Source organism: Drosophila ficusphila, unplaced genomic scaffold (assembly GCF_018152265.1).
Source record: "Drosophila ficusphila isolate 14025-0441.05 unplaced genomic scaffold, ASM1815226v1 contig_498, whole genome shotgun sequence".
Lineage (NCBI taxonomy): Eukaryota > Metazoa > Arthropoda > Insecta > Diptera > Drosophilidae > Drosophila > Drosophila ficusphila.
In genome coordinates this window covers 130,786-145,061 of record NW_025064418.1, presented here as the reverse complement: position 1 = coordinate 145,061, position 14,276 = coordinate 130,786, and the positions used below count along the sequence as shown (strand labels likewise).

Below are 14,276 nucleotides of genomic sequence, written 5' to 3'. Positions count from 1 at the left end.
CATGTCAAAGTAAAAGAAACAAAGTAATGTTTGAGATTAACTATGAATCCACTTTTACCGTAGCCAAATGTTCCGTCATATTATTAGTGACGCATATAAGATCATGTCAAAGTAAAAGAAACAAAGTAATGTTTGAGATTAACTATGAATCCACTTTTACGGTAGCCAAATGTTCCGTCATATTATTAGTGACGCATATAAGATCATGTCAAAGTAAAAGAAACAAAGTAATGTTTGAGATTAACTATGAATCCACTTTTACGGTAGCCAAATGTCCCGTCATATTATTAGTGACGCATATAAGATCATGTCAAAGTAAAAGAAACAAAGTAATGTTTGAGATTAACTATGAATCCACTTTTACCGTAGCCAAATATTCCGTCATATTATTAGTGACGCATATAAGATCATGTCAAAGTAAAAGAAACAAAGTAATGTTTGAGATTAACTATGAATCCACTTTTACGGTAGCCAAATGTCCCGTCATATTATTAGTGACGCATATAAGATCATGTCAAAGTAAAAGAAACAAAGTAATGTTTGAGATAACTATATATAAACCTCTTTACGGTAACCAAGAGTCTCGTCACATTAATAATAATAGTTAATGAATGTATAGCCATATAGATGATTGGTGACCGGTAATGAATAAAAAAAAAACCTATATTTAATATATCTATAAATAATACATATTATTTGCGGAATCGTTCATATAATATTATACTATGATATAATATTATTAAAATAGGTAATTAATTTATTATTACGATATAAGTCACCCTGACTAACAAAAGATTTTTTAAAATACACAATTGAATGGCGGGAGTAACTGTAACTTTTAAAGTGTAGTTCAATGCCTTGTTAATCAATTAGTAATGTTCATCAATAAATTAATCAAATTCCTACTGTCCCGAAGAATTGCTACTGGGATAAAATTAAATTAAACCAACGCGGCTGGTGCTCACACTAAACACTTTTTTTCCATTAAAAATCATTATAGGTAGGCAAGGCAGTTTTGCCGATCAAAGTATTCTTCAAAATATATGAAATTATGATATCCGATATATATATATATATATATATGATATCAATAATATAAATAAATTTACCATATACATATGAAAATCAGTATGAATATCAATTATATGAAGAAATATATATCATATGTATATAAAAAAGTATGAAATATACCTATAAACCTACCTATAAGTGGTTGCCGACTCAAGTATTGTTTAAAACATATGATATGCATATGATTTTGTCAATAATATTAATAAATTAATCATATACATATGAAAATCAGCATAAATATCAATTATATTAAGAAATATATCATATGTATATAAAAAAGTATGAAATATACCTATAAACTCTTAAGTAAATTAAGAGAAAGCCACAGTGTGGGCTCATCTAGTACTGAAAACACCCGATATCTAGATAGGGTGTTCAAAAACTATTATAGGTAGGCAGTGGTTGCCGACCCAAGTATTGTTCAAAACATATGATATGCATATGATTTTGTCAATAATATTAATAAATTAACCATATACATATGAAAATCAGCATAAATATCAATTATATTAAGAAATATAACATATGTATATAAAAAAGTATGAAATATACCTATAAACTCTTAAGTAAATTGAGAAAAAGCCACAGTGTGGGCTCATCTAGTACTGAAAACACCCGATATCTAGATAGGGTGTTCAAAAACTATTATAGGTAGGCAGTGGTTGCCGACCCAAGTATTGTTCAAAACATATGATATGCATATGATTTTGTCAATAATATTAATAAATTAACCATATACATATGAAAATCAACATAAATATCAATTATATTAAGAAATATATCATATGTATATAAAAAAGTATGAAATATACCTATAAACTCTTAAGTAAATTAAGAGAAAGCCACAGTGTGGGCTCATCTAGTACAGAAAACACCCGATATCTAGATAGGGTGTTCAAAAACTATTATAGGTAGGCAGTGGTTGCCGACCCAAGTATTGTTCAAAACATATGATATGCATATGATTTTGTCAATAATATTAATAAATTAACCATATACATATGAAAATCAACATAAATATCAATTATATTAAGAAATATATCATATGTATATAAAAAAGTATGAAATATACCTATAAACTCTTAAGTAAATTAAGAGAAAGCCACAGTGTGGGCTCATCTAGTACAGAAAACACCCGATATCTAGATAGGGTGTTCAAAAACTATTATAGAAATATTTTTTGTTTTTGGTTTTTTTTTTTTTAAAATATTTTTTTTTTTTTTTTTTTTTTTATAAAAAAAAAAAATTTTTTTTTAAAAAAAAAAAAAAAAAAAAAAAATTAATAATAAAAAAAAAAATTATTTTTTTAAAAAAAAAAAAAAAAAATTATTTAAAATTTTTAAAAAAAAAAAAAAAAAAGCCAAGGGGGGGGCTTATTTAGTAAAAAAAACACCCGATATCTAGATAGGGTGTTCAAAAACTATTATAGGTAGGCAGTGGTTGCCGACCCAAGTATTGTTCAAAACATATGATATGCATATGATTTTGTCAATAATATAAATAAATTTACCATATACATATGAAAATCAGCATAAATATAAATTATATGAAGAAGTAATTCATATGTATATAAAAAGTACTGAATTCAATATTCTCTTAAGTTATTATAGGAGAATAACTGTAGGGTGGGTGGCAAGCCCAATTGAAAATGCCCGATTTCAAGACATCGATGCAAAAAACTACTATAGGATGGTCAGTGGATGTCCATCTAGAATTGATATAAATCTATGTATATAATATGATTTAGTCAATGTTGACAATATATATTATAATATTATCCGTATAAATTTGTTTCTTTATTCTTTTTGAATACGAGACTTGGCTGAGCGGACTAATATTATTAAAACTCAAGATAATAACGTTGAAACGTGCGCCAAGGTTATATATGTATATATATAATAACAATTGGTTTCCAATTATTATCGTTAATTTTTGGTGGCAGGCTAATATAATGTATATTAAATTAGTACCTGCCTTAAAATCGGACGCACTATATCGTTTGCCGGTATAGTGAGTTCAAATAAAATAATAATATTTTTTAATAATATTATTATTAAATAAATACTTATTTTTCATATGCGCTCGGTTTTATATTATATATCATTCGAGAGTTATATGGAAAAATGTTAAATTTTAAATTTAACATCAAAATACAAATGATTTAATTCAATATTTATATTGATTAAACAAAAATTGCAAATGTGTGGATACATAAATAATTATGTATGTTGAAATAAAATGATATTTTAGAATAAAATATTGTACATATAATAAAATTATAGTAGCAAATATATATTAAATAAAAATTATGTTATAAAATTATACATACATACGTATATTTATATATATGATGTAATGAATAATTCTTATAACATCTAAAACTTGTTATATTAGTGGCGAAACAAGTATAAAACAAAACATAAAAGAAGGATTACGAATGCTATACAAGTTTTGGCCGTAATCAAATTCAAAAAATAGAATATTAAAATAATAGATCTATAATATTTATATTGCATTATTTCTATTCGAAAATATGAATGAAATATGTAAAGAAAAACATTATTCTGGTTGATCCTGCCAGTAGTTATATGCTTGTCTCAAAGATTAAGCCATGCATGTCTAAGTACACACGAATTAAAAGTGAAACCGCAAAAGGCTCATTATATCAGTTATGGTTCCTTAGATCGTTAACAGTTACTTGGATAACTGTGGTAATTCTAGAGCTAATACATGCAATTAAAACATGAACCTTTATGGGACATGTGCTTTTATTAGGCTAAAACCAAGCGATCGCAAGATCGTTATATTGGTTGAACTCTAGATAACATGCAGATCGTATGGTCATGTACCGACGACAGATCTTTCAAATGTCTGCCCTATCAACTTTTGATGGTAGTATCTAGGACTACCATGGTTGCAACGGGTAACGGGGAATCAGGGTTCGATTCCGGAGAGGGAGCCTGAGAAACGGCTACCACATCTAAGGAAGGCAGCAGGCGCGTAAATTACCCACTCCCAGCTCGGGGAGGTAGTGACGAAAAATAACAATACAGGACTCATATCCGAGGCCCTGTAATTGGAATGAGTACACTTTAAATCCTTTAACAAGGACCAATTGGAGGGCAAGTCTGGTGCCAGCAGCCGCGGTAATTCCAGCTCCAATAGCGTATATTAAAGTTGTTGCGGTTAAAACGTTCGTAGTTGAACTTGTGCTTCATACGGGTAGTACAACTTACATTTGTGGTTAGTACTATACCTTTATGTATGTAAGCGTATTACCGGTGGAGTTCTTATATGTGATTAAGTACTTGTATTTTTTCATATGTTCCTCCTATTTAAAAACCTGCATTAGTGCTCTTAAACGAGTGTTATTGTGGGCCGGTACAATTACTTTGAACAAATTAGAGTGCTTAAAGCAGGCTTCAAATGCCTGAATATTCTGTGCATGGGATAATGAAATAAGACCTCTGTTCTGCTTTCATTGGTTTTCAGATCAAGAGGTAATGATTAATAGAAGCAGTTTGGGGGCATTAGTATTACGACGCGAGAGGTGAAATTCTTGGACCGTCGTAAGACTAACTTAAGCGAAAGCATTTGCCAAAGATGTTTTCATTAATCAAGAACGAAAGTTAGAGGTTCGAAGGCGATCAGATACCGCCCTAGTTCTAACCATAAACGATGCCAGCTAGCAATTGGGTGTAGCTACTTTTATGGCTCTCTCAGTCGCTTCCCGGGAAACCAAAGCTTTTGGGCTCCGGGGGAAGTATGGTTGCAAAGCTGAAACTTAAAGGAATTGACGGAAGGGCACCACCAGGAGTGGAGCCTGCGGCTTAATTTGACTCAACACGGGAAAACTTACCAGGTCCGAACATAAGTGTGTAAGACAGATTGATAGCTCTTTCTCGAATCTATGGGTGGTGGTGCATGGCCGTTCTTAGTTCGTGGAGTGATTTGTCTGGTTAATTCCGATAACGAACGAGACTCAAATATATTAAATAGATATCTTCAGGATTATGGTGTTGAAGCTTATATAGCCTTCATTCATGGTGGGCAGTAAAATGTTTATTGTGTTTGAATGTGTTTATGTAAGTGGAGCCGTACCTGTTGGTTTGTCCCATTATAAGGACACTAGCTTCTTAAATGGACAAATTGCGTCTAGCAATAATGAGATTGAGCAATAACAGGTCTGTGATGCCCTTAGATGTCCTGGGCTGCACGCGCGCTACAATGAAAGTATCAACGTGTATTTCCTAGACCGAGAGGTCCGGGTAAACCGCTGAACCACTTTCATGCTTGGGATTGTGAACTGAAACTGTTCACATGAACTTGGAATTCCCAGTAAGTGTGAGTCATTAACTCGCATTGATTACGTCCCTGCCCTTTGTACACACCGCCCGTCGCTACTACCGATTGAATTATTTAGTGAGGTCTCCGGACGTGATCACTGTGACGCCTTGCGTGTTACGGTTGTTTCGCAAAAGTTGACCGAACTTGATTATTTAGAGGAAGTAAAAGTCGTAACAAGGTTTCCGTAGGTGAACCTGCGGAAGGATCATTATTGTATATAATATCTTTACCGTAAACAACAATAACTTGTTTTAATTATAAAATATATTTTTATAATATAACAAGATAAAATTGCCAAACAATTATATATTTATAAAAAAAGAAGTTCAATGAAAATTTGGATTAAATTTTTTTATAAATAAAATCAAGCAAACAAGAATAATAATCAAGCAAATTAAATTGTATTATAATATATTCACAAATTTATGTTTATATATTATAATATGAAACTTGCGTGTATATGGACCATAATATACACGCGTTGCGAATATGTATTGTTCATCATAGTTATGGGCATACATTGGCTAATGCAACAACCTAAAATGTTGAATGTTGTACCTGGTTTACTTCAGGTTAATGTTTTATATAAAAAACGCAATATTATATCACATTAAAATTATATGAAATTGTAAATTATCCAAGTAATAAATGGTATAATATTGTTTATATAAAACTAAGACATTTCGCAGCATTTCGTTTTAGGTATAAAAAAAAGATTTATTGAAGGAATTGATATATGCCAGTAAAATGGTGTATTTTTAATTTCTTTCAATAAATTCATATTTGACAAATTGAAATAATAAATATAAAAACTCTAAGCGGTGGATCACTCGGCTCATGGGTCGATGAAGAACGCAGCAAACTGTGCGTCATCGTGTGAACTGCAGGACACATGAACATCGACATTTTGAACGCATATCGCAGTCCATGCTGTTATGGTACTTTAATTAATTTTTTAGTGCTGCTTGGACTACATATGGTTGAGGGTTGTAAGACTATGCTAATTAAGTTGTTTAGAAATTTGGTAATCAAATTTCTAAGCATATGGTATATTATTGGATAAAAATTTTAATTAAATATAATTATTATTTTTATTCATAATATTAAAATATCTATGGAAAACATTATCTCACATTATAAATAATTTGATTGTGAAAAACGAAGAAAAATATTTTCATTTTCAATCATATAATACTGAGGAATGTCTAGCATAAAAAATGTTTGAAATATTTTTCATCTAGAATTGTCTCTTATTAATGATTTAGTAAAATTGAAATCTTTTGTAAATGTTATTGTTCTTCGTTAAATTCGTTTAAAACTCATAACTAAATTAAAACTAATTAACGAAAAAAATTTTTATACGAATTCATTAAATGTTTCTCCATTATATAAATGTAAAGAATATATTGAAAAAAAAATGTTATATACAACCTCAACTCATATGGGACTACCCCCTGAATTTAAGCATATTAATTAGGGGAGGAAAAGAAACTAACTAGGATTTTCTTAGTAGCGGCGAGCGAAAAGAAATCAGTTCAGCACTAAGTCACTTTGTCTATATGGCAAATGTGAGATGCAGTGTATGGAGCGTCAATATTCTAGTATGAGAAATTAACGATTTAAGTCCTTCTTAAATGAGGCCATTTACCCATAGAGGGTGCCAGGCCCGTATAACGTTAATGATTACTAGATGATGTTTCCAAAGAGTCGTGTTGCTTGATAGTGCAGCACTAAGTGGGTGGTAAACTCCATCTAAAACTAAATATAACCATGAGACCGATAGTAAACAAGTACCGTGAGGGAAAGTTGAAAAGAACTCTGAATAGAGAGTTAAATAGTACGTGAAACTGCTTAGAGGTTAAGCCCGATGAACCTGAATATCCATTATGGAAAATTCATCATTAAAATTGTAATATTTAAACAATATTATGATAATAGTGTGCATTTTTTCCATATAAGGACATTGTAATCTATTAGCATACAAAATTTATCATAAAATATGGCTTATAGTTTATTTAAATTAAAATGCTTGCGTTTTAACACAAAATAAATGTCATTAATTTGATAAAGTGCTGATAGATTTATATGATTACAGTGCGTTAATTTTTCGGAATTATATAATGGCATAATTATCAATGATTTTTGTGTTTATTATATGCACTTGTATGATTAACAATGCGAAAGATTCAGGATACCTTCGGGACCCGTCTTGAAACACGGACCAAGGAGTCTAACATATGTGCAAGTTATTGGGATATAAACCTAATAGCGTAATTAACTTGACTAATAATGGGATTAGTTTTTTAACTATTTATAGTTAATTAACACAATCCCGGGGCGTTCTATATAGTTATGTATAATGATATTTATATTATTTATGCCTCTAACTGGAACGTACCTTGAGCATATATGCTGTGACCCGAAAGATGGTGAACTATACTTGATCAGGTTGAAGTCAGGGGAAACCCTGATGGAAGACCGAAACAGTTCTGACGTGCAAATCGATTGTCAGAATTGAGTATAGGGGCGAAAGACCAATCGAACCATCTAGTAGCTGGTTCCTTCCGAAGTTTCCCTCAGGATAGCTGGTGCATTTTAATATTATATAAAATAATCTTATCTGGTAAAGCGAATGATTAGAGGCCTTAGGGTCGAAACGATCTTAACCTATTCTCAAACTTTAAATGGGTAAGAACCTTAACTTTCTTGATATGAAGTTTAAGGTTATGATATAATGTGCCCAGTGGGCCACTTTTGGTAAGCAGAACTGGCGCTGTGGGATGAACCAAACGTAATGTTACGGTGCCCAAATTAACAACTCATGCAGATACCATGAAAGGCGTTGGTTGCTTAAAACAGCAGGACGGTGATCATGGAAGTCGAAATCCGCTAAGGAGTGTGTAACAACTCACCTGCCGAAGCAACTAGCCCTTAAAATGGATGGCGCTTAAGTTGTATACCTATACATTACCGCTAAAGTAGATGATTTATATTACTTGTAATATAAATTTTGAAACTTTAGTGAGTAGGAAGGTACAATGGTATGCGTAGAAGTGTTTGGCGTAAGCCTGCATGGAGCTGCCATTGGTACAGATCTTGGTGGTAGTAGCAAATAATCGAATGAGACCTTGGAGGACTGAAGTGGAGAAGGGTTTCGTGTGAACAGTGGTTGATCACGAGTTAGTCGGTCCTAAGTTCAAGGCGAAAGCCGAAAATTTTCAAGTAAAAAACTAATGACTAAATAAATATATATACAAGCCAAAAATAATATACTTGAATAATTTTGAACGAAAGGGAATACGGTTCCAATTCCGTAACCTGTTGAGTATCCGTTTGTTATTAAATATGGGCCTCGTGCTCATCCTGGCAACAGGAACGACCATAAAGAAGCCGTCGAGAGATATCGGAAGAGTTTTCTTTTCTGTTTTATAGCCGTACTACCATGGAAGTCTTTCGCAGAGAGATATGGTAGATGGGCTAGAAGAGCATGACATATACTGTTGTGTCGATATTTTCTCCTCGGACCTTGAAAATTTATGGTGGGGACACGCAAACTTCTCAACAGGCCGTACCAATATCCGCAGCTGGTCTCCAAGGTGAAGAGTCTCTAGTCGATAGAATAATGTAGGTAAGGGAAGTCGGCAAATTAGATCCGTAACTTCGGGATAAGGATTGGCTCTGAAGATTGAGATAGTCGGGCTTGATTGGGAAACAATAACATGGTTTATGTGCTCGTTCTGGGTAAATAGAGTGTCTATCATTTATGGTGGTTACTTGTTCCCCGGATAGTTTAGTTACGTAGCCAATTGTGGAACTTTCTTGCTAAAATTTTTAAGAATACTAATTGGCTCAAACCGATTAGTTCTTATTAATTATAACGATTATCAATTAACAATCAATTCAGAACTGGCACGGACTTGGGGAATCCGACTGTCTAATTAAAACAAAGCATTGTGATGGCCCTAGCGGGTGTTGACACAATGTGATTTCTGCCCAGTGCTCTGAATGTCAAAGTGAAGAAATTCAAGTAAGCGCGGGTCAACGGCGGGAGTAACTATGACTCTCTTAAGGTAGCCAAATGCCTCGTCATCTAATTAGTGACGCGCATGAATGGATTAACGAGATTCCTACTGTCCCTATCTACTATCTAGCGAAACCACAGCCAAGGGAACGGGCTTGGAATAATTAGCGGGGAAAGAAGACCCTTTTGAGCTTGACTCTAATCTGGCAGTGTAAGGAGACATAAGAGGTGTAGAATAAGTGGGAGATATTAGGCTTCGGTTTGATATCGCCAATGAAATACCACTACTCTTATTGTTTCCTTACTTACTTGATTAAATGGAACGTGTATCATTTCCTAGCCATTATACGGATATATTTATTATATCTTATGGTATTGGGTTTTGATGCAAGCTTCTTGATCAAAGTATCACGAGTTTGTTATATAATCGCAAACAAATTCTTTAATAAAACGATGCATTTATGTATTTTTGATTTGAAAATTTGGTATAACTCCAATTACTCAGGTATGATCCAATTCAAGGACATTGCCAGGTAGGGAGTTTGACTGGGGCGGTACATCTCTCAAATAATAACGGAGGTGTCCCAAGGCCAGCTCAGTGCGGACAGAAACCACACATAGAGCAAAAGGGCAAATGCTGACTTGATCTCGGTGTTCAGTACACACAGGGACAGCAAAAGCTCGGCCTATCGATCCTTTTGGTTTAAAGAGTTTTTAACAAGAGGTGTCAGAAAAGTTACCATAGGGATAACTGGCTTGTGGCGGCCAAGCGTTCATAGCGACGTCGCTTTTTGATCCTTCGATGTCGGCTCTTCCTATCATTGTGAAGCAAAATTCACCAAGCGTTGGATTGTTCACCCATGCAAGGGAACGTGAGCTGGGTTTAGACCGTCGTGAGACAGGTTAGTTTTACCCTACTAATGACAAAACGTTGTTGCGACAGCATTCCTGCGTAGTACGAGAGGAACCGCAGGTACGGACCAATGGCACAATACTTGTTCGAGCGAACAGTGGTATGACGCTACGTCCGTTGGATTATGCCTGAACGCCTCTAAGGTCGTATCCGTGCTGGACTGCAATGATAAATAAGGGGCAATTTGCATTGTATGGCTTCTAAACCATTTAAAGTTTATAATTCATTTTATAAACGACAATGGATGTGATGCCAATGTAATTTGTAACATAGTAAATTGGGAGGATCTTCGATCACCTGATGCCGCGCTAGTTACATATAAAAACATTATTTAATACAATGACAAAGCCTAGAATCAATTGTAAACGACTTTTGTAACAGGCAAGGTGTTGTAAGTGGTTGAGCAGCTGCCATACTGCGATCCACTGAAGCTTATCCTTTGCTTGATGATTCGATATTTAATAAAATAACGAAATGGAAAGAATATTATAATTATTAAATTTATTTTGATAATTATAATTTTGGATTTTTGGGGAATCCAAAGAAAAAGGTAGCCAAAAAGTACTCGTCATATTATTAGTGACGCATATAAGATCATGTCAAAGTAAAAGAAACAAAGTAATGTTTGAGATTAACTATGAATCCACTTTTACGGTAGCCAAATGTCCCGTCATATTATTAGTGACGCATATAAGATCATGTCAAAGTAAAAGAAACAAAGTAATGTTTGAGATTAACTATGAATCCACTTTTACGGTAGCCAAATGTTCCGTCATATTATTAGTGACGCATATAAGATCATGTCAAAGTAAAAGAAACAAAGTAATGTTTGAGATTAACTATGAATCCACTTTTACGGTAGCCAAATGTTCCGTCATATTATTAGTGACGCATATAAGATCATGTCAAAGTAAAAGAAACAAAGTAATGTTTGAGATTAACTATGAATCCACTTTTACGGTAGCCAAATGTCCCGTCATATTATTAGTGACGCATATAAGATCATGTCAAAGTAAAAGAAACAAAGTAATGTTTGAGATTAACTATGAATCCACTTTTACCGTAGCCAAATATTCCGTCATATTATTAGTGACGCATATAAGATCATGTCAAAGTAAAAGAAACAAAGTAATGTTTGAGATTAACTATGAATCCACTTTTACGGTAGCCAAATGTTCCGTCATATTAGTGACGCATATAAGATCATGTCAAAGTAAAAGAAACAAAGTAATGTTTGAGATTAACTATGAATCCACTTTTACGGTAGCCAAATGTTCCGTCATATTATTAGTGACGCATATAAGATCATGTCAAAGTAAAAGAAACAAAGTAATGTTTGAGATTAACTATGAATCCACTTTTACGGTAGCCAAATGTTCCGTCATATTATTAGTGACGCATATAAGATCATGTCAAAGTAAAAGAAACAAAGTAATGTTTGAGATTAACTATGAATCCACTTTTACGGTAGCCAAATGTTCCGTCATATTATTAGTGACGCATATAAGATCATGTCAAAGTAAAAGAAACAAAGTAATGTTTGAGATTAACTATGAATCCACTTTTACGGTAGCCAAATGTCCCGTCATATTATTAGTGACGCATATAAGATCATGTCAAAGTAAAAGAAACAAAGTAATGTTTGAGATTAACTATGAATCCACTTTTACGGTAGCCAAATGTCCCGTCATATTATTAGTGACGCATATAAGATCATGTCAAAGTAAAAGAAACAAAGTAATGTTTGAGATTAACTATGAATCCACTTTTACCGTAGCCAAATATTCCGTCATATTATTAGTGACGCATATAAGATCATGTCAAAGTAAAAGAAACAAAGTAATGTTTGAGATTAACTATGAATCCACTTTTACGGTAGCCAAATGTCCCGTCATATTATTAGTGACGCATATAAGATCATGTCAAAGTAAAAGAAACAAAGTAATGTTTGAGATTAACTATGAATCCACTTTTACCGTAGCCAAATGTTCCGTCATATTATTAGTGACGCATATAAGATCATGTCAAAGTAAAAGAAACAAAGTAATGTTTGAGATTAACTATGAATCCACTTTTACGGTAGCCAAATGTTCCGTCATATTATTAGTGACGCATATAAGATCATGTCAAAGTAAAAGAAACAAAGTAATGTTTGAGATTAACTATGAATCCACTTTTACGGTAGCCAAATGTCCCGTCATATTATTAGTGACGCATATAAGATCATGTCAAAGTAAAAGAAACAAAGTAATGTTTGAGATTAACTATGAATCCACTTTTACCGTAGCCAAATATTCCGTCATATTATTAGTGACGCATATAAGATCATGTCAAAGTAAAAGAAACAAAGTAATGTTTGAGATTAACTATGAATCCACTTTTACGGTAGCCAAATGTCCCGTCATATTATTAGTGACGCATATAAGATCATGTCAAAGTAAAAGAAACAAAGTAATGTTTGAGATAACTATATATAAACCTCTTTACGGTAACCAAGAGTCTCGTCACATTAATAATAATAGTTAATGAATGTATAGCCATATAGATGATTGGTGACCGGTAATGAATAAAAAAAAAACCTATATTTAATATATCTATAAATAATACATATTATTTGCGGAATCGTTCATATAATATTATACTATGATATAATATTATTAAAATAGGTAATTAATTTATTATTACGATATAAGTCACCCTGACTAACAAAAGATTTTTTAAAATACACAATTGAATGGCGGGAGTAACTGTAACTTTTAAAGTGTAGTTCAATGCCTTGTTAATCAATTAGTAATGTTCATCAATAAATTAATCAAATTCCTACTGTCCCGAAGAATTGCTACTGGGATAAAATTAAATTAAACCAACGCGGCTGGTGCTCACACTAAACACTTTTTTTCCATTAAAAATCATTATAGGTAGGCAAGGCAGTTTTGCCGATCAAAGTATTCTTCAAAATATATGAAATTATGATATCCGATATATATATATATATATATATGATATCAATAATATAAATAAATTTACCATATACATATGAAAATCAGTATGAATATCAATTATATGAAGAAATATATATCATATGTATATAAAAAAGTATGAAATATACCTATAAACCTACCTATAAGTGGTTGCCGACTCAAGTATTGTTTAAAACATATGATATGCATATGATTTTGTCAATAATATTAATAAATTAATCATATACATATGAAAATCAGCATAAATATCAATTATATTAAGAAATATATCATATGTATATAAAAAAGTATGAAATATACCTATAAACTCTTAAGTAAATTAAGAGAAAGCCACAGTGTGGGCTCATCTAGTACTGAAAACACCCGATATCTAGATAGGGTGTTCAAAAACTATTATAGGTAGGCAGTGGTTGCCGACCCAAGTATTGTTCAAAACATATGATATGCATATGATTTTGTCAATAATATTAATAAATTAACCATATACATATGAAAATCAGCATAAATATCAATTATATTAAGAAATATAACATATGTATATAAAAAAGTATGAAATATACCTATAAACTCTTAAGTAAATTGAGAAAAAGCCACAGTGTGGGCTCATCTAGTACTGAAAACACCCGATATCTAGATAGGGTGTTCAAAAACTATTATAGGTAGGCAGTGGTTGCCGACCCAAGTATTGTTCAAAACATATGATATGCATATGATTTTGTCAATAATATTAATAAATTAACCATATACATATGAAAATCAACATAAATATCAATTATATTAAGAAATATATCATATGTATATAAAAAAGTATGAAATATACCTATAAACTCTTAAGTAAATTAAGAGAAAGCCACAGTGTGGGCTCATCTAGTACAGAAAACACCCGATATCTAGATAGGGTGTTCAAAAACTATTATAGGTAGGCAGTGGTTGCCGACCCAAG

At 32.3% G+C, this 14,276-nt stretch overlaps 3 non-coding genes across 3 annotated transcripts; all 3 read left to right on the top strand.

Annotated features, from left to right (window-relative positions):
• The first annotated feature begins 3,632 nt into the window (after window positions 1–3,632).
• Window positions 3,633–5,629, top strand: LOC122320390. The gene has a single exon (XR_006245650.1). It is a non-coding gene; the product is annotated as a small subunit ribosomal RNA (ribosomal RNA).
• Window positions 5,630–6,228: 599 nt separating this feature from the next.
• Window positions 6,229–6,408, top strand: LOC122320379. Its single transcript, XR_006245639.1, has one exon. It is a non-coding gene; the product is annotated as a 5.8S ribosomal RNA (ribosomal RNA).
• Window positions 6,409–6,845: 437 nt separating this feature from the next.
• On the top strand, window positions 6,846–10,807 carry LOC122320402. The gene has a single exon (XR_006245662.1). It is a non-coding gene; the product is annotated as a large subunit ribosomal RNA (ribosomal RNA).
• The last annotated feature ends 3,469 nt before the right edge of the window (window positions 10,808–14,276 follow it).